This window comes from Pan troglodytes, chromosome 12 (assembly GCF_028858775.2).
Source record: "Pan troglodytes isolate AG18354 chromosome 12, NHGRI_mPanTro3-v2.0_pri, whole genome shotgun sequence".
Lineage (NCBI taxonomy): Eukaryota > Metazoa > Chordata > Mammalia > Primates > Hominidae > Pan > Pan troglodytes.
Window position 1 is genome coordinate 25,682,065 of NC_072410.2, and position 21,218 is coordinate 25,703,282.

At 40.7% G+C, this 21,218-nt stretch overlaps 1 protein-coding gene across 11 annotated transcripts in view; it reads left to right on the forward strand.

Annotated features, from left to right (window-relative positions):
- LOC741694 (ankyrin repeat domain-containing protein 36B) overlaps positions 1-20,400 on the forward strand; it is a 128,692-nt gene extending 108,292 nt beyond the window's left edge. For 6 of the 11 annotated variants that reach the window (XM_063789550.1, XM_063789553.1, XM_063789545.1 and 3 more), the window contains 4 exons: positions 12,929-13,024; positions 13,117-13,245; positions 13,541-13,761; positions 20,150-20,400. The gene's annotated coding sequence lies outside the window, so the exon portion shown is untranslated. The remainder of the gene's footprint in view (positions 1-12,928; positions 13,025-13,116; positions 13,246-13,540; positions 13,762-20,149) is intronic. The other 5 variants (XM_063789549.1, XM_063789544.1, XM_063789546.1 and 2 more) reach the window with 1 other exon arrangement.
- The last annotated feature ends 818 nt before the right edge of the window (positions 20,401-21,218 follow it).

The following is a 21,218-nucleotide window of genomic DNA, read 5'->3' on the forward strand; positions in this document are numbered from 1 at the left end:
ACACATGGAGACCTGGGAGCCTTAGGTACCTGGGCTTTCCTGCAAAAGTAGCTGCAACTCTGGCAAAGTGGGAGGTTAGACCCTCATACATATCCCTAGGGAAGAGGCTGAATTCAGGGAGCTGAGCAGCAACAGCCTGCAGGCCCCACTTCCACAGAACCTCACAGGATAAGAGCCACTGGCTTGGAATTCCAGCCAGCCACCAGCAACAGTGTTGAGCCTCCCTGAGACGGAGCTCCTGAGAGAAGGGGTAGGCCACCATCTTTGCTGTTTGGGCAACTTAGCTGCTCCAGCGTTCGGGATTTGGAGAGTCTCAGCGGACCATGGGCAGAGGGATCCATTAGCACAGCACAGTGCTACTCTACCAAAATATGGCCAGACTACTGCTTTAAGAAGGTCCCCAATCCCATTCCTCCTCACTGGGCAGGACCTCCCAACCAGGGCCTCTAGCTACCCACTCTGGTATTCTCAGGCTGACAGAGATTTGAATTCTCCCTCAGATGGAGTGCCCCGAGGGAGGCGTGGGCCGCCATATTTGATGTTTTGGCAACTTAGCCATTCCAGCCTTTGGGCTTTAAGGAGTCCCAGCTGACTTAGGGCGGATATGGCCCCCCAGCACAGCACAGCTGCTGTACAAAAGCATAGCCAGACTGCTTCTTTAAGCAGGTCCCAGATTCATTCCTCCTCACTGTTTGGGACTTCCCAACTGGGGCCTCCAACCACCCCCACTGGTGTTCTCCTGCTGACAGTGATTTCAATTTTTTCTGGGCTGGAGCTCCCTGATGGAGGGGCAGGCCACCATCTTTGCTGTTTTTGCAACTTAGCCACTTCAACCTTCAGTCTTTGGAGTGTCCAAGGAAACCAGGGGGTGATGTGGACCCTCAGCATAGCACAGCTGCTCTATAAAAATGAGGCCAGACTGCTTTTTAAGCACTTTGCCAATGTCATTCCTCCTCACTGGGCAAAACCTCCAAACTGGGGTCTCCAGCTACCTCCTACAGGTGTGTTTGGGCCAGCAACAAGTTCCTTCATACCTCCCTAGGGCAAAGCTTCCAAAGGGAGCGGTAGGCTGCCATCTTTGCTGTTTCACAGGCTTCACTGATGATAACTCCAGGTACTGGAAATCTGAGGCTACTAGAGACTGGAGTGGGCCCTGGGCATACTGCAGCAGCCCTATGGAAAAGTGGCCAGACTGTTACCTGGGTTCCCATTCCTATATCTTCTCACTAGGCAAGTCTTGCATGCCTGGACCTCTACCTAACCCCCCTACCAGAGCTGTCGAGCCAGTAGCAACTCAGCCACTCCCTGGAGAGAGCCTCCAGGGGCAACTGAAAGCCTCTCTGCCACTGCTTCTGCAGTGGAACTGTCCTTGCTACCCTCAGACTGATGAAGGAGCTAACACCCTTATCTACACCTTCAACAAGCTTTAATTGACCCAAGCCCATCTCTCATGGGTTCTACACACTCCCCACTGCTCATGACAGGGAACCCCTGGATTGGCCCCCACAGCACAAATTCTCCATCCTGATTGCTGATTGCAGTAAACAGTTGCTGTATTCTCCGGGGGTGGAACTCTGAGGAGACAAACAAAAGACCCTTGGCTACAACCACTACTAATGTCCCTTCCTCTTCTGCCTCAAAGTTAGGAAAGAAATATAAACACTGAGATTGCCCCAGAGCTGCAGTGGGCAGCCTAGGAGTGCCAAGCCATGATCTACAGCCAGCACTCAAGGGGGAGAGAAGCACATTTTCAGATCATTGAGAGGGAACATGGCTGCAACTGTAAGGAAACATAGGGGAGCCACATGACCAAGCAAGAGTCTACCAACTGACCAGTAAGCCCAAGTGCCACCTACTGGATCACATCCCAAAGCTTCAGCATCAAAAATACCTTACTAATATACTCCCCTCTGAAACCAGAAATGAGAAGTCAGCTTCAAATAAAGACCCTGCACAAAGCCTCAGCCTGGTGAAAACATCCGAAAATAAGTCTACGGACTGTACTCAATCTACACTGCAATTAAAGGAAAACCCATAGGTGGAAATGAGAAGAAACCAATGCAAGAACTCCAGTAACTCAAATGGCCTCTGTGTCATATGTCCTTCTAACAACCACACCAGTTCTCCAACAAGAGTTCTTAACCTGGATGAACTGTCTGGAATTACATAAATATAATTCAGAATATGGATAGGAAAAAAATCATCAAGACTCAGGAGAATGGCAAAACCCAATCCAAGGAAAATAAGAATAACAGTAAAGTGTTACAGGAGCTGAAGGATAAAGTAGCTGGTATAATAAAAAAGAACCTAACCGATCTGAAAGCGCCGAAGAACACAATACAAGAATTCCACAATGCAATCACAAGTATTAACAGCAGAAAAAAAAATCTGAGGAACGAATCTCAGAACTTGAAGATTGGTTCTCTAAAATAAGATGGACAAAAATAAAAAAGAATGAACAAAACCTTCAAGGAGTATGGGATTATATAAAGAGGCCAATTCTACAAATCACTGGCATCTCTGAAAGGGAGGTGGAGAAATCAAACAACTTGGAAAACATAGTTCAGGATATCATCTTTGAAAGCTTCCCTAACCTTGCTAGAAAGGGCAACAGTCAAATTCAGGAAATACAGAACTCCTACAAGATTCTACACAAGACCGTCCTCAAGACACATAAACATCAGGTTTTCCAAGGTCGAAATGAGGGAAAGTATGTTAAAGGCAGCCAGAGAGAAAGGGCAGGCCATCTACAAAGGGAACCCCATTAGGCTAACAGCAGATCTCTCAGCTGAAATCCTACAAGCCAGAAGGGATTGGGGGACTATATTTAACATTATTAAAGAAAATCTTCAACCAAGAATTTCATATCCAGCTAAACTAAGCTTCCTAAATGAAGGAGAAATGAGATCATTTACAGACAAGCAAATTTTGAGGTAATTCATTACCACCACATCTGCCTTACAAGAGATTTTAGAAAGGAGGACTAAATATAGAAAGGAAAGACCACTACACGCTAATGCAAAAACATACTTAAACACACAGACCAGTGACACTATAAAGCAACCACACAAACAAGCCAACATAATAACCAGCGAACAGCACAATGACAAGATCAAATCTACACAAATCGATACTAGCCTTGAATGTAAATGGGCAAATGCCCCACTTAAAAGGCACAGAGTGGCAAGCTAGATTAAAAAAAAAAAAGTGAGACCCAATGGTATGTCATCTTCAAGAGACCCATCTCACACATAATGACACTCATCATCTCAAACTAAAAGGATGGAGGAAAATCTACCAGACAAATAGAAAACAGAAAAAAAGCAGAGGTTGCAATCCTAATTTCAGACAAAACAGATTTCAAATGAACAATAATTTTTCAAAAGGACAAGGGGGCAGGGGCAAGATAGCCAACTAGAAGCAGCTGCAGTTTGAGGCTCCCACTGAGAAGAACTAAAAGAGTGTGCAAATCCTGCACCAGCAACTGACATATCCAGGTTCTATGATCAGGACTGACTAGGTGGTTGCCGTGACCCATAGAGAACAAGGAAAGATGGGCTGGTGGATTGGCCCACCTGGGAGCCACATGGGGCAAGGGGAGCCCTCCCCCTCAGCCAGCCAAGGGAGGCAGTGAGTGAGCATGCTACCCAGCCTGGGAAACTGCTTTTTCCATGGATCTTTGCAATCCACAGATCAGAAGATCCCACTCATGAGACCACACCACGAGGGCCTTGGGTGCCAACCACAGAGCCATGCAGATTCTCAACAGCCACTCAGCTGGAGTCTGCCTAAAACTACCGAGTTCCCAAGCTGGGGAGGGGTGGTCATCATCACTGTGGCTGCCTGCTGCCTAAACCCTCTGAGTTCCCTGGGGGAGGGGGAGCAGTCATCACTGTGGTTGCTGGCTGCCTAAGACAACTGAGCTTCCCAAGAGAGGGGCAGTCATCATCACTGCAGCTGCCTGCTGCCTGAGGAAACTGAGCTCCCTAAGAAGGGACAGCAGCCATCACTGTGGCTGCTAGCTGCCTAAGACACTGAACTCCTGGGAAGGAAGGGCGGCAGCCATTTCTACAGATCCAGGCTGCTGTTTTTCCTTTGCTGATGCCAGGGAGACTGGACGGCTTGGTCCCAAGAGGTATTCCCCACAGCGCAGCATACTGGTTGTGGCAGATCATGGCCAGACTGCCTCTTTAGGCTGACCCTGACCCATCCCTCCTCACTGGGTGGGGCATCCCTGCAGGAACTCCAGCAACTCAAGCCAGGGAATTAGGGAGAGAACTCTGATCTCTCTAGGTCTGAGTCCCTAGCGGGAGGGGTGGCTGGCTGTTGGCTCCACAAACCGGAAGACTTATTCTTTCCCCCTGCTCACTCTGAGGATTCCAGGCAGCCCAGATGAGTGGGATTTTCCCCGGCACAGCATACCCCCTTCCCAAAGGGACAACCAAAGTGCTTCATTAAGCAAGTCCTGGATCCTGCACCCCTCAACTGGGTGAAACACCCCAGTGGGTCACCAGACACCTTATACAGGAGCATTTCTACTGGCATCAGGTGGGTGCCCCTCAAGGACAGAGATCCCAGAGGAAGGAGTGGGGTCCCATCTTTGCTGTTCTCCAGCACTCTCTGGTGACATCTTCAGGTGTGGGAGGGACCCAGATAAATAGGGCTTGAAGTGAATCCCCAGCAAACCACAGCAGCCCTACAGAAGAGGTACCTGACTGTCGAAAGAAAAACAGAAAGCAACAACAACATCAACCAAAAAGTCCCCAGGAAAACCTCATCTAAAGGTCAGCAGCCTCAAAGATCAAAATGAGACAAACTCATGAAGATGAGAAAGGAATGAAAAACCCCTCACAACTCAAAAGGCTAGAGTGACTTGTTTACTCCAAATGATCACAACACCTCTACAGCAAGGGCACAGTCCTGGGTGGAGGTTGAGATGGATGAATTGACAGAAGTAGGCTTCAGAAGGTGGGTAGTAGCAAACTTCACTGAGCTAAAGGAGTACGCTCTAACCCAACATATTGGAACGAATCCCAGAACTTAAAGATTGGTTCTCTAAAATAAGACAGACAAAAATAAAAAAGAATAAAACGGAAGGAACAAAACCTCCAATAAGTATGGGGTTATATATAGAGGCCAATTCTACAAATCACTGGCATCCCTGAAAGGGAGGTGGAGAAGTCAATGCATTGGCTTAGAACATGCTCCTTTAGCTCTGTGAAATTTGTTATTACCCACCTTCTGAACCCTACTTCTGTCAGCAAAGAAGCTAAGAACCATGTTAAAAGATTACAGAAGATGCTAACTAGAATAACCAGTTTAGAGAGGAACATAAATGACCGGAGCCAGCTGTAAAGCACATAAGGGGAACTTTGTGATGCAAACACAAGTATCAACAGCTGAATTGATCAAGCAGAAAAAAGAATATCAGAGCTTGAAGACTATCTTGCCAAAATAAGGCAGGCAGACAAGATTAGAGAAAAAAGAATGAAAAGGAATGAACAAAACCTCAAAGAACTGTGGAACTATGTAAAAGACCAAACCTATGACTGATTGGACTACCTGAAAGAGACAAGGAGAATGGAGCCACGTTGGGAAAACACACTTCAAGATATCATCCAGAAGAACTTCCCCAAACTAGCAAGACAGGCCAACATTCAAATTCAGGAAATCCAGAGAACCCCAGTAAGATACTCCACAAGAAGATCAACCCTCAAGACACATAGTCATCAGATTCTCCAAGATCAAAATGAAGGAAAAAATGTTAAAGGCAGACAGAGACAAAGGGCAGGTCACCTACAAGGGGAAGCCCATCTGACTAAGAGTGGGCCTCTCAGCAGAAACCCCACAAGCCAGGAGACAGTTGGGTCCAATGGTCAACATTCTTAGAGAAAAGAATTTCTAACCTAGAATTTCATATCTGGCCAAACTAACCTTCATAAGTGAAGGAGAAATCCTTTTCAGACAAGCAAATGCTGAGGGAATTTATCACCACCAGGCCTGCCTTGCAAGACCTCCTGAAGGAAGTGCTAAAGATGGAAAGGAAAAACTGGTACCAGCCACTGCAAAAATGTACTGAAGTACAAAGACCAATGACACTATGAAGAAACTGCATCAACTAGTGAGCAAAATAACCAGCAAGCATCATGGTGACAGGATCAAATTCACACATAACCATATTAACCTTAAGTGTCAATGGGCTAAATGTACCAATTAAAAGACACAGACCAGCAAATTGGATATAAAGAGTCAAGATTCAGGTGTGCTGTATTCAGGGTTCCTATCTCATGTACAAAGACACACATAGGCTCAAAGTGATGGAGGAAAATTTACGAAGCAAATGGAAAGCAGAAAAAAGCAGGGGTTGCAATCTCAGTTTCTGACAAAACAGACTTTGAATCAACAAAGATTAAAAAAAGACAAAGAAGAACATCGCACAATGATAAAGGAATCAATTCAACAAGAAGAGCTAACTATCCTAAATATGTATGCACCCAATACAGGAGAACCCAGATTCACAAAACAAGTTCTTAGAGACCTACAAAGAGACTCAGGCTACCACACAACAATAGTGGGAGACATTAACACCCCATTGTCAATATTGGATCATCTAGGCAGAAAATTGACAAGAAAGGACTTGAACACAGCTCTGGATCAAGTGAATCTCACAGATATCTACAGAACTCTCCAACACAAAACAACAGACTATATATTATTCTTAGTGGCATATGACACTCTAAAATTGATCACAAAATTAGAATTAAAACACTCCTCAGCAAATGCAAAATAACTGAAATCATAACAATCTCTCAGACCACAGTGCAATCAAATTAGAACTCAAGATTAAGAAACTCACTCAAAACCACACAACTATGTGGATATTGAACAACGTGCTCCTGAGTGACTTCTGGGTAAATAATAAAATTAAGGCAGAAATCAAGAAGCTCTTTGAAACCAATGAGAACAAAGAGACAATGTACCAGAATCTCTGGGAGGCAACTAAAGCAGTGTTAAGAGGTAAATTTATAGCACTAAATGCCCACATCATAAAGCTAGACATATCTCAAATTGACACCCTAACATCACAACTAAAAGAACTAGAGAAGCAAGAGCAAACAAATCCAAAAATTAGCAGAAGAGAAAAAAAAAATGACTAAGATCAAAGTGGAACTGAAGGAGACAGAGACATGAAAAACCCTTCAAAAAAAAAAAAAGAAATAAAACGTGTTCAAATAGCAAGAGATAAAATCAAATTGTCTGTGTTTGCAGAAAACGTGATTCTATATCTAGAAAACCACATCGTCACAGCCCAAAAACTCCTTAAGCTGATAAGCAAGTTCAGCAAAGTCTGAGGATACAAAATCAATGTGCAAAAATCACAAAGCATTCTTATACACCAGCAATAGACAATATTCTTCAATTCCTATACACCAACAATAGGCAAGAGAGCCAAATCGTGAATGAACTCCCATTCACAATTGTTACAAAGAGAATAAAATACCTAGGAATACAGCTAATGATGGGTGTGAAGAACCTCTTCAAGGAGAACTACAAGCCACTGCTCAAGGAAATAAGAGAGGACACAAACAAATGGAAAAATATTCCATGCTCATGGGTGGGAAGAATCAATCTCATGAAAATGGCCATACTGCCCAAAGTAATTTATAGATTCAGTGCTATTCACATCAAACTACCATTGACATTCTTCACATAATTAAAAAAAAACTACTTTAAATTTCATATGCAACCAAAAAAGAGACTGAATAGTCGAGACAATCCTAAGCCAAAAGAACAAAGCTGGAGGCATCATGCTATATGACTTCAAACTATACTACAAGGCCACACTAATCAAAACAGCATGGTACTGATACCAAAACAGACACACAGACCAATGGAACAGAATAGAGATCTCAGAAATAAGACCACACATCTACAACCATCTGATCTTTGACAAACCTGACAAAAACAAGCAATGGGGGAAGGAATACCTATTTATTTATTTATTTATTTTGAGACAAAGTCTCACTCTGTCACCAGGCTGGAGTGCAGTGGCATGATCTCAGCTCACTGCAACCTCTGCCTCCCAGATTCAAGTGATTCTCCTGCTTCAGCCTCCTGAGTAGCTGGGACTACAGGTTCGAGCCACCACGCCCAGCTAGTTTTTGTATTTTTAGAAGAGACGGGGTTTCACCATGTTGGCCAGGATGGTCTTGATCTCTTGACCTCAAGATCCACCCGCATCAGCCTCCCAAAGTGCTGAGATTATAGACATGAGCCACTGCACTTGGCCAGGATTCCCTATTTAAATGGTGCTGGGAAAACTGACTAGCCATATGCAGAAAACTGAAACTGGACCTCATCCTTACATCTTATGCAAAAATTAACTCAAGATGGATTAAAAACTTAAATGTGAAACCCCGAACTGTAAAAAACCCTAGAAGAAAATCTAGGAAGTTCCATTCAGGACATAGGCATGAGCAAAGATTTTATGATGAAATCATCAATAGCAATTGCAACAAAAGCAAAAATTGATAAATGGCATCTAATTAAACATAAGCACTTCTGCACAGGGAAAGAAACTATTATCAGAGTGAACAAGCAACCTACAGAATGGGAGAATATTTTTGCAATCTACCAATCTGACAAAGGTCTAATATCCAGAATCTACCAGGAACTTAAACAAATTTACAAGAAAATAACAACCCCATCAAAACATGGGCAAAGGCCACGAACAGACATTCTGAAAAGAAGACATTTATGCGTCCGACAAACATATGAAAAAAAAAAGCTCAACATCAGTGTTTATTAGAGAAATGCAAATCAAAACCACAATGAGATACCATCTCATGCCAGTCAGAATGGCAATTATTAAAAAGTCAAGAAACAACAGATGCTAGAGAGGCTGTGGAGAAACAGGAACACTTTTATACTGTTGGTGGGAACGTAAACTAGTTCAACCATTGTGGAAGACAGTGTGGCAATTCCTGGAGGATCTAGAAGCAGAAATACCATTTGACCCAGCAATCCCATTACTAGGTTTATATCCAAAGAAATATAAATCATTCTGTTTTAAAGATACATGCACACTTATGTTTACTGCAGCACTATTCACAATAGCAAAGACATGGAATCAGCCCAAATGTCCATCAATGATAGATTGGATAAAGAAAATGTGATACATATACACCATGGAATACTATGCAGCCATAAAAAGGAATGAGATCATGTCTTCTGCAGGGACATGGATGAAGCTGGAAGCCATAAACTTCAGCTAATTAACACAGGAACAGGAAACCAAACACCACATGTTCTCATAAGTGGGAACCGAACAATGAGAACACATGGACACAGGGAGGGGCAGAACACACACCGGAGCCTGTTGGGAAGGTAGGGGGAAGGAGAGCATCACGATAAATAGCTAATGCACGTGGGGCGTAATACCTAGGTGATAGGTTGATAGGTGCAGCAAACCACCATGGCACATGTTTAACTATGTAACAAACCTGCACATCCTGTACATGTATCCTGGAACTTAAAATAAAATAGAAAAGACAAAGAAGGATATTACATAATGGCAAAGGCTTCAATTCAACGAGAAGACCTAACTATCCTAAATATATATTCATCCAATACAGGAGCACCCAGATTCATAAGTAAAGTTCTTAGAGACCTACAAAGTATGTTTCACAGTAATAGTGGGAGACTTCCACACTCCAATGACAGTATTAGACAGATCATTGAGGCAAAAAAATGAACAAAGATATTCAGGACCTGAACTCAACATTGGATCAAATGGATCTGATAGACCTTTACAGAACTCTGCACTCAAAAACAACAGAATATGCATTCCTCACATCATCATATGCCACATACTCTAAAATCAACCACATAATTGGACATAAAGCAATCCTCAGCAAATGCAAAACAACTGAAATCATACCAAATACACACTGAGATCACAGTGCAGTAAAAATAGAAGACTAAGAAAATTGCTGAAAATCATGCAATTACATAGAAATCAATCAACATGCTCCTGAATGACTTTTTAATAAATAATGAAATTAAGGCAGAAATCAAGAAGCTCTTTGAAAATAATGAGAACAAAGTTACAACATACTAGAGCCTCTGGACACAGCTAAGACAATGTTAGGAGGGAAATTTATAGCACTAAATCCCACATCAAAAAGTTAGGAAGAACTCAAATTAATAACCTAACATCACAACTGAAAGAACTAGAGAAGCAAGACAAAACCCCAAAGCTAGAGGAAGACAAGAAATAACTGAAAATCCGAGCTGAACTGAAAGAAACCGAGACATGAAAAAAAAAATTCAAAAGATCTATGAATTCCGGGTAGGTTTCTTGAAAATATTAATAAGAAAGTCTGCTATTAGACTAATACAGAGGATGATTGAAAGAAACACAATTAGAAATGACAAAGGAAATGTTACCACTGACCCCACAGAAATAGAAACAGCCATCAGAAACTACTGCAAACACTTCTATGCATACAAACTAGAAAACTTCAAAGAGATGGATAAATTCATGGAGAAATACACCCTCCCACAACTGAGCCAGGAAGAAATTGATTTGCTGTAAACAGACCAATAACAAGCTCCGAAATTGAATCAGTAATAAATAACCTACCAACCAAAAAAAGCCCAGAACATGATGGATTCCCAGTCATATTCTACTAGAAATACAAAGAAGAGCTGGTACCATTTTTACAGGAACTATTTGAAAATATTGAGGAGGAGGAACTCCTCCCCAACTCATTCTATGAGGCCAACATCATCTTGATACCAAAATCTGGCAGACACACACACACACACACACACACACAAACTTCAGGCCAATACCCTCGATGAACATCAATGCAAAAATCCTCAACAAAATACTGGCAAACCAAATCCCGCAGCACATCAAAAAGTTAATCCATCATGATCAAGTATGCTTCATCCCCAGGATGCAAGGTTGCCTCAACATACACATATCAATTAATCTGATTCATCACATAAACAAAACTAAAGATAAAAACCATGTGGTTATCTCAATATAAGCAGAAAAGGCTTTCAATAAAATTCAATGCCTCTCCATATTAAAAACTCTAAAAAATCTGGGTATTGAAGAAACATAGCTCAAAATGATGAGCTGTTTTTGTACCAGTATCATGCTGTTTTGGTTACTGTAGCCCTGTAGTATGGTTTGAAGTTGGGTAACATGATGCCTCCAGCTTCGTTCTTTTTGCTGAGGATTGCTTGGCTATTAGGGCTCTTTTTTTTGGTTCCATATGAATTTTGAAATAGTTTGCTCTAGTTCTGTGAGGAATGCCATTGGTAATTTAATAGGGATAACTTGCATCTGTAAATTACTTTGGGCAGTATAGCCATTTAATGACATTAATTCTTCCTATCCATGAGCATGAAATGTTTTTCCATTTGTTTGTGTCTTCTCTGATTTCTTTGAGCAGTGTTTTGTAATTCTTCTAGAGATCTCCTAGAGATCTTTCACCTCCCTGGTTAGCTATATTCCTAGGTATCTTATTTTTTCTGTGTGTAGCAATTATGAATGGGATTGTGTTCTTCATTTGACTCTCTGCTTGACTTGATGTATAGGACTGCTAGTAATTTTTGCACATTGATTTTGTATGCTAAGACTTTGCTAAAGTTTATCAGCAGAAGAAGCTTTGGGGCCAAGACTATGGGGTTTTCTAGATATAGAAACATGTCATCTGTAAACAGAGACAGTTTGACTTCCTGTCTATTCCTCTCTTCCCTCCTCTGTTTGGATGCCCTTCCAGTTTTGCACATTCAGTGTAATGTTGGCTGTGGGTTTGTCATGGCTAGCTCTCATCATTTTGGCACTTCTGACTAGAAGGGCAAGAGGGGCCAGTGTTGTTGTTACCTGAAAGGTAAGTGCAGCCCACAAAAATGCAGTGAAGAAGAAGATGTATGCATATGTTTAAGTTAATACAATTGAGATATATTTAGCAGACAGAATCAATAGAGTTGATGAGTGACTGACTGGATGTGTGGGGAGTTTATATCACTCCCAGGTTTTTGACTTGGGCAACCGGGCACTCATGAAGGAAAAAGAGGATCCAGGGAGAGGAACTTTTCTGAGGACTGGGGTAGGGCTGAACAGCTGCATTTGAGACTGATGGAGGGTGGGCTGGGCATGGGATGCACAAATGGAAATTCCACTGGGTCTGCAGCTCACACATAGACATGACCAGCATAGAGATAGAGAGGCCCCAGTGCTGCTGAGTAACTGTGATTCCCCAGGTGATGGCATCAGCTGAGAAGGGAAGGAAGCCCATGAGAGGACACTGAAGAAGGAGTGAGCAGACAATAAGAAGCCCACAGGAGACAGAGAAGGAACAACTAGAGGGAGAAGCCAAGGCAGGCGTGTGTGGTAACACATAGGAACTGAGGGAGAGGACATTTCAAGATGGTGGGGATGCCATACAACAGGACTATGTGATGGTTTTTGGCTGTGTCCATAGGAAGTCACAACAGGCAAGGGAAAGAAACCAGAACCCAGTCATGGAGTTAAGAAGTGAGTCAGAGAGGAGATGGGTAGGGACAGTGAGGTAAGGCCTCTTTTTAAGGAAGTTTGGCTGAAGGATAGACTAGCTGGACACATGCTGGCTGTGTGGGGTAGAGGGAGGAATGATGGAGGGTAGGAGAGCCTTGAGCCTGCAAGAAGAGTCTCTTAGAATAGAGAAGCTGAGGTTAAAGTTGTGGAAGACAGTCGGGATAACTGAGTGACAGATAATCAGGAGAAGAAAAGGAGATCCAGAATCATGACAGAGAGATGACCTTTGCCAAGAGCACAGCCATCTTTCACTGTCACAGAGAGGTAGGACAAAATGAGTGGTGTTCAAGAATTGGTTTGTAGCACAATATTTCAACTATGTCCTTTAAAAAGTTTCTCCACAGACACTACCCAAAGCAGTCCTTCACTACAGTGGCAGACAGACCTGAAAATTTTCATCTGAAGCAGCAGAGTGAACTGCAGAGGCAGGTAATTTCTAGAAGGCTTGCTTTGTTCCATTGATACTGAAGATTATTCATGAGGCCAGTCTTCTGAGATTTCTGTCATTTCTCTCATGTCAGGTCACCAACCAGTGTGGAGGCTAAAAGCGGGCCTCTTTGGGGATTCCAGGTGGAAGTGTTGGACATCTGTAGTATTCTGGTCTCGAATCATCCTGATATTCTTCATTTTGTTATTCACATTGGACTAGGGTGAGGAAATGAGTTCTGGTCAGAGTCAATGTTTCCCAACAATGTTGATTTATTTGGTCCTAAATATTTAAACACATTTTATAAATAGCTTTTCCACACCACATATATAGGGAAAAACAGGGAGTTAACTTGGCCCAGCAGCACTGTTTGTGGGGCTAACACCCTGTCTGTGTATCTCACCCCAACCCTAAGCTTTGTTTCTCTCCTGTCACTTTGCTCCTATTTCTTTCATGTGAAAGAATGTTCATTTTCTTTGAAAATGAGCTCATTTCCTCATTTTCTTTCCATATTTCAGCAGGAACAAAGATCACCACAACTGGCTCCCCTTCAACTATGTTAGATGGCAACTTGCCTTCAGTATGGTGAAACACATCAGTTAAGACTGGGGTTGTGCATGGCAGGACTTTCTACAAGGACACCCAGTCTCCTTAATAAACATGAGATGCTCTCTTTCCAGAATTTCTCTTGCCTGACACAGCATAGGAAGATGCTGAACGGCCGCACAGTGATCCATTGGTCAGTGGTGACATAAGGAGGTCAGAGGGGAGGAGTGAGGAGAAGTAGGGAAGACTAGGTGGTTGTAGGCCTCCTTCATCTGTTCATTGGCTGTGGCATTAGGCCAGCTACTCTTTGCACTTCTGTAAAGTGAGACGGTCGATCTTGTCTGCCTCTCTAGAGGATGGTTGCAGGTGTCAAATGGGGTAGTTAGGTGGGAGGGCATTTCACAAAGTTAAAAAATATGACTTTGGAGGCTTGTTATATTGATGAGGATTATAATCCCTGAGAATTCCTGGTGTGAAGAAGGGAAAAGAAGATAATTTGTGAAAGAAATGTGTCCAGTTACTAGTCTTTGAAAAGGGTCAGTCTGTAGCTCTTCTTAATAATAGGCAGCTTTCAGTTGCTCAGGGTCAGATTTCCTTAGTGGTGTATCTAATCACAGGAAAGATTGTGGTTCCCTCCAGTCTCTTTCTGTGGGACTTGGGCCCACTTCTCATTTCATTTAATTAGAGGAAATAGAACTCAAAGTACAATTTACTGTTGTTTAACAATGCCACAAAGACATGGTTGGGAGCTATTTCTTGATTTGTGTAAAATGCTGTTTTTGTGTGCTCATAATGGTTCCAAAAATTGGGTGCTGGCCAAAGAGAGATACTGTTACAGAAGCCAGCAAGAAGATCTCTGTTCATTCACACCCCCGGGGGTATCAGGAATTGACTCCAGTGTGTGCAAATCCAGTTTGCCTATCTTCTCAAGTTAGGGTTAATTGGATAATTCTGGAGAAGTACACATTGAAAACTAGAACTAAGCCAAGCAATTAAATACGTTTCCTGCCTATTACATGCCTTGGTACTGTGCAAAAGAGCTCACAGGGCATCTGAGGAAAGATCACTAACACACACCTCAAATGACTGTGTCTGATTTCCTAGAAGGACTCAGAAAGGGAGTGATCACTGTGGATTGGACTGGATAGTGCCTCATGCTGGAGGTGGGCTTTGAATGGAGCCTTGAAGGTCGAGAAAAAGTGATATAAACACTGGCTCCTTCCTTTTGAAGGGACACCACACTCTTTGGGCTTAGTGGTTATAGATGCCTTTAGCGCAGCCCAGGAGCAAGCATTTGTTGTCTACCTACCACGTGCTTGGCTTTGGAAATGCAAATAAAAAAGGTCACTATTTTATGAAAGGATGATTTTATTCTACCTGATGTAGCCAGCTGCAAGCTTCAGAAGGCGGCACATACAATAATGATGGGCTGGTGAGATGAGAGCTAATGGAGAGATGTACAAAGTGCCATGGGATCACCAAGCAGTGGTCAGGTGAAGGCATCTGATTTTCTTTAAGATCTTGCTCAAATTTCATCTCCTCTAGAAGAAAATGTAGGGCTTCATCAGTCAGACAACATGGGGAAATTGATCTCAGTTCGAGAAACATGTATTGATTATCTAATACGTTCAAGCAGTTGTGCACTGGGGATAGAAAAATATTATCATCATCATCAACAACAACAACAACAACAATCTTGCTGTATGCCAGGCACATAATTTTACATGTATTATCTCATTTAATCTCAAACAACTCTATGCTATAGGTGTTTATTATTATCCCTATTTAGATGAAACATTTAACCTTCAGAGAATTTAAATAAGTTGCACTTGCAAGCTTAGCAGGTGAGGAATCAAATTTGGAATAGGACCTAGATCAGTGATCGCCTAGATCTACAATCTTAACCAGTACCCTGTTCTCTCTGCTTAGAGAGCACCTAGAGAAAATCTGTAAGCAAATAATCACAAAACAAGGGATGACACAATATATGTAAATGTAGGATTTTACATTAAGTGGAAGAAGGAAGAAGGTCATTATTTACTTTTTCTGGGTGAGAGATGAAAACACTTCTGCAAGAGTATTTCCAATTTCACCAAAGTATGGAAAGATGTTTATCCTAATAACAATACTCAGTAATGGTATTTGATTTAATTTCAGCCTAGTACATGATTTGATTCTAAAACAGAACATTTCTTTAGAATTTCAATATCTGGAATTCTATAGCTCAATGGTTTTGGTGGAAAATTGACTATTAATATTTTATATACTTCTTTTGATAGTTTTGGGGCTAAGTGAATCAAATCTATTCATAACTCTAGGTTTTCAAATTCTGAAATCTTTTAGAGTTGTTTAGTTAAAATTAGCTCTTTTCTTCCAGTTCGTTAGCTTACCAAATGAGACAAAATAAAAAACAAAAATTTATTTTCAGTCTGATATAGAGAGTTATTTATAGTTACATGGTGCTATTTTATTTTCAGTCCGATATAGAGAGTTATTTATAGTTACATGGTGCTATTTTATTTTCAGTCCGATATAGAGAGTTATTTATAGTTACATGGTGCTATTTTATTTTCAGTCCGATATAGAGAGTTATTTATAGTTACATGGTGCTATTTTATTTTCAGTCCGATATAGAGAGTTATTTATAGTTACATGGTGCTATTTTATTTTCAGTCCGATATAGAGAGTTATTTTTAGTTACATGGTGCTATTTTATTTTCAGTCCGATATAGAGAGTTATTTATAGTTACATGGTGCTATTTTATTTTCAGTCCGATATAGAGAGTTATTTATAGTTACATGGTGCTATTTTATTTTCAGTCCGATATAGAGAGTTATTTATAGTTACATGGTGCTATCTCTTCCTTTAAAAACATTTCTTCTTTCTTTTTTTCTCCCTCTCTCTTTTTGAGGGGATTATAAACACTGCCAGTATTTTTTGCCTAAAGGGTAAATCCTCTTAAACTCTTTCGGGATCTATATTAGGTGCCAGATGGTCATAAGAAAATTATGTGAGATACTGGTGAATAAACAAGCAACCCAGAGCTAGGTTTTCAGAATAGATGCTAGCCAGTAGTTCACAGGCATTATCCAGCAACTGGTGGGGATCTACTTGGCCAGCCCGTGACCACTGAGATGTGAACTTCCCTGGACCTTGGCAGTCAAGAGGGAGAGAGGCAGAGAAAGCTCCATTATCATCACTAATTCCCTTTTGACCACACATGATAGCACGACCTGCTTCAAAGAAATAAGATAAATGGTGGTTAGGTGCCCCCACAGGCCCACAGTAGCCCATTCAACAAAGAGCAAAAGTAAAACTACTCCTGATGGATTTAGCAACATCATAGTTCACTTGTGAGGCAACAGGCTTTTATTGCTTGCTTTGGGACTGGCTTCTTCTCATTTTCTGTAGGAAAGTGAGCCTACCTGACTTAGAAACAAAATTTTGGAACACAAACCCTTTGTAAGTTGGGAGATCCCTAAACTAAAATTTCAAGTGAGATGAAAAGCCCCTTGAGAAAGAAATTTCTGGCTGGGCATGGTGGCTGATACCTCTAATTCCAGCACGTTGGAAGGTTGAGGCAGGAAGATCACTTGAGGCCAGGAGTTTGAGACCAGCCTAAGCAACATAGGGAAACCCCTGTGATATAGTTTGGATCTGTGTCCCCACCCAAATCTCATGTTGAACTGTAATCCCCAGTGTGGTAGGTGGGGTCTGGAGGGACGTGACTGGATTAGGAGGGTGGATTTCTCATGAATGGTTTAGTACTATCTCCTTGGTACTCCTCATGATAGCAGGTGAGCTCTCGCAAGATCTGGTTGTTTAAAAGTGTGTGGTATCTCCCCCCTCACTCTCTTGTTCCTGCTTTCACTGTGTGACATGCCTGCTCCCGCTTCACAATCTGCCAGTAAATTGTGGCAGGTTATGAGTGTGTGTAATTTATGAGTGCTGATAGGATGAAAGATAGAAAATGATTTTAGATAGAAAGAAAATCATTCTGGAAGCTTTGAGTCTTCCTTTTGTAATCTATGTTGGTTCTTTTTTAACATCCCCTGTTTCAGCACTTACTGACCTGGAGTCTGTCTCACAATGACTAAATGTAATATAAGATTCTAGGATGTACACTAGAACAGAAAATGGAAACTAAATAAAAACTGAGGAATTCTGAACAAGTATGGTCTTTAGATAATAATAATATGACAATATTGATGCCTTAATTGTAATGAATGCACCACACTAATATAAAATTTTAGTAATAGAGAAAGCAGAGTTTGGGTACTTACCAGGAATATTATACTATTTTCACAATGTTTCTGTAAACCTTAAAGTGTTCAAAAATTAAAATTTTATTTAAGTCGATTGCAATATATAAGATTAATTGAACCCAAGTTGTGGAAAATATAACTTCTGTTATAATGTTCCTTGGAAGCTTCTAAAGACAAGGACTTTCTTTTCTATTTTTAGTAGAAATTACACGTATTTTCAAGTCAAACTGTTAATATGTGACAATATTTGCAGTACTGAAAGCTTAATAACTTATAGATTCATGGTAATGAAAAGCAAAGCATAGTGTTGTTTTTGGTTTTGGAATACTGTATGAAATATGTAGTCTTTTTTTTTTTTTAAGATGGATTCTCACTCATTTGCCCAGGCTGGAGTGCAGTGGGATGGTCTTAGCTCACTGCAACTTCTGCCTTCTGAGTTCAAGCAATTCTTCTGCCTCAGCCTCCCCAGTAGGTGGGACTACAGGCATGTGCCACCATACCTGGCTAATTTTTTTTTTTTTTTTTGTATTTTGAATAGAGATGGGGTTTCACCATTTTGGCCAGGCTCGTCTCGAATTCCTGACCTCAGGTGATCTGCCCACCTTGGCCTCCAAAATTGCTGGGATTACAGGCATGAGCCACCGTGCCTGGCCAAAACATGTTATCTCTTATTCAAGATTTATAATAACAGTTATGTGATACTCAGTAAGGGATGGTGATCTACATAAAATAAAAGTCCAGGCACAGTGGCTTATGCCTGTAATCTCAGCATTTTGGGAGGCCAAGACATGAAGACTGCTTGAGTTCAAAACCAGCTTTGTCAGCATAGTGAGACCTCATCTCTACAAAAAAATCAAAAACATTAGCTGGGGGTGGTGTCACACACTGGTAGTCCCAGACATTAGGGAGGATGAGGTAGGAGGATCCTACCTGAGCCTGGAAGACAAAGGCCACTGCACTTCAGCCTGGGTGACAAAGTAGGATCCTATCTCAAAATAGATAGATAGATAAATAGATAGATCAATGTTATTTATCTCAATATTTGAAAGAAAAGTTGAAAAACCTCCGAGCTCAACTAAGAATCAGTTTCTAGAATAAACAGAAGTATAAATCATTATACCTCTTTACTTTAAAAATATTACAGACATTATAAGTATTTTAATAACAAAAAATCAAATACTTTATATATGCTTTGTAATCTGTCCTTTACAAAATCATTTAACCTTTATGACAGGAGCTACTATGGTGCTCATTCCACAGATGAGGTTCTGAGGTTTAGTGAACTGAATAGCTTGTTCACAGACAGTTGGAGACAGAGACTCAGTTTGCCCATACAAAGATAATTTTAACCAATAGCATTTTACAATAGAATATCATAATACCTATGAATTCTAAAAACATTTTATTCAGATCTCTCTTTTAATATTAGCACCTCTTCAACCTCTTCTTGACTCTACCACCAAAATTATCTTCCTAATCTCTCTTACCCTGTAAATTTCTGTGTGTGTGTGTGTGTGTGTGTGTGAGAGAGAGAGAGAGAGAGACAGGGAAAGAGTGGATTTACCAAAAAATAAGATAGGAAGGTTGTCGTAACATCTTCCCTTTTATTTCTCAATTCTGAAGTCCCCATTTTCATCCCTGGGAGAGTTGTTCTAGGATAGGGTAGCTAAAGGAACAGAGAAAATCAGAGTAATGGAATTAGCTAAAAGGGAAAGTGGCGACCTGAAGACCAAACACTAAAGAAGGGGCCAGTGAATGGCAAAGAAAGTGGAGAGCAAAACATGCAGGTAGATAGGGTCCTAGTTAGTGAAGGCCCAGAGGCTGGAGGGTAAACCCATGCAAGGGTAAAGTTTAATACAGTGAAAATATAAGTAAGATGGGAGACCTACCACAGAGAACCAACACTTGGCATGTTTCTGATGACAGTGTTTAGATTGCAGTGGTTCTAAAAATTAAGTGATTTTGGAATTGGCATTCCATGTGACTTTAAAAGTTAAATGATAAAGTAAATGTTTTATTCAGCTCTCTCTCTCCCTCCCTGCCCACCTTCTTCCCTCCATTCTTCTGTTTTTAATGGGGATGTTTAAAATCCAATCTCACATTAATTTTTTCTTAAGTGTAAATAATGGGAAAACTTCACTTCAAGAGGGGACTCCTCAGTAGACCTCCATAATTTCCTGGCTTTTACTGCCAGTTAGTCATCAGGAATAGCCATGGCTAAGAGAGTACCAACTGGGCAAGCCAGTGAATTATACCAGTGCATCTCAGATTTACTGATTTGTTTAATTTTTTTTTTGTTCTTTTTTTTTTTTCAGAGATAGAATCTCACTATGTTGACCAGGCTGGTCTTGAACTCTTGGCACCCAAGCGATCCTTTTGCCTGGAATCCCAAAGTGTCAGATTTACTGAAGAATATTTCATTGTAATTACTTTTTATACTTTATAGGTCAAGAGCTCTGTTTTAAAGACAAAATTTATTGAATATACTTTTTCAAACAAAGTTTCATGTTCTAATCATTGTCTGGTTTCAGCATTAAATGAAACACAGTAAAGAAAGTTGGGCTGATGTTGTTGGTGGTGGTTGTTTTTGTATTCTGATTACAGAACTGTATTTTCAGTGGGCTGAACATAGAGTAAATGCATCCTCAGCTGCTGGTCTAGAAACTTTTTTTCCATGAGTGAAACTGCACATTGGGGATGGTGGGTCGGGGCTGTGAGTCCAGAGAGTTAAGCAGTAACCCCAAAGATTTTAACTGGGATCCAGAACAGTTTTATCATCGCTCTTCTTTATGTCTATATTTATCTTTAGTAATTGTACCATATGCTGCATTTTCCACTGGTTACATAGGTAAGCCTAGTCCTCCCCACAACATTCTTATACCAATGATGGTGACAATATGCTGTATTTCTTTTGTATCAACTCCTTACTGTAGCTACTCAAATTGTACTAAGACCACTGGTACTAATCTGCAAACTAATTTTGAAGTACCTGGAAGTACAGATTTGAAAACCTTTTATAGCAATCTGACATTGCCACAATATTTTACATTTTACAAAAAATAAAAGTCTTTCACTCTGGGTAGTTTGAAAAGCACCACTGCAGAGAAAATAGTTGACACTTCACAAATGCTTATTTGATTTTCCTGAAGGTGATAAGTAAATTAGATATTCTATAATGTGTTATCTTTAACACAAAAATTATAGTAACTATTTAAACAAATAACAGAAATTCAGATTCATGGTAAAATCAAAGAATATAAACTAAAAATTCCCTATATTTTCTATATTTTCTGAGAAAATATAAATAAATATATTTTCTGAGAAAATATAAATAAATATATTTTCTGAGAAAATATAAATAAATATATTTTCTGAGAAAATATA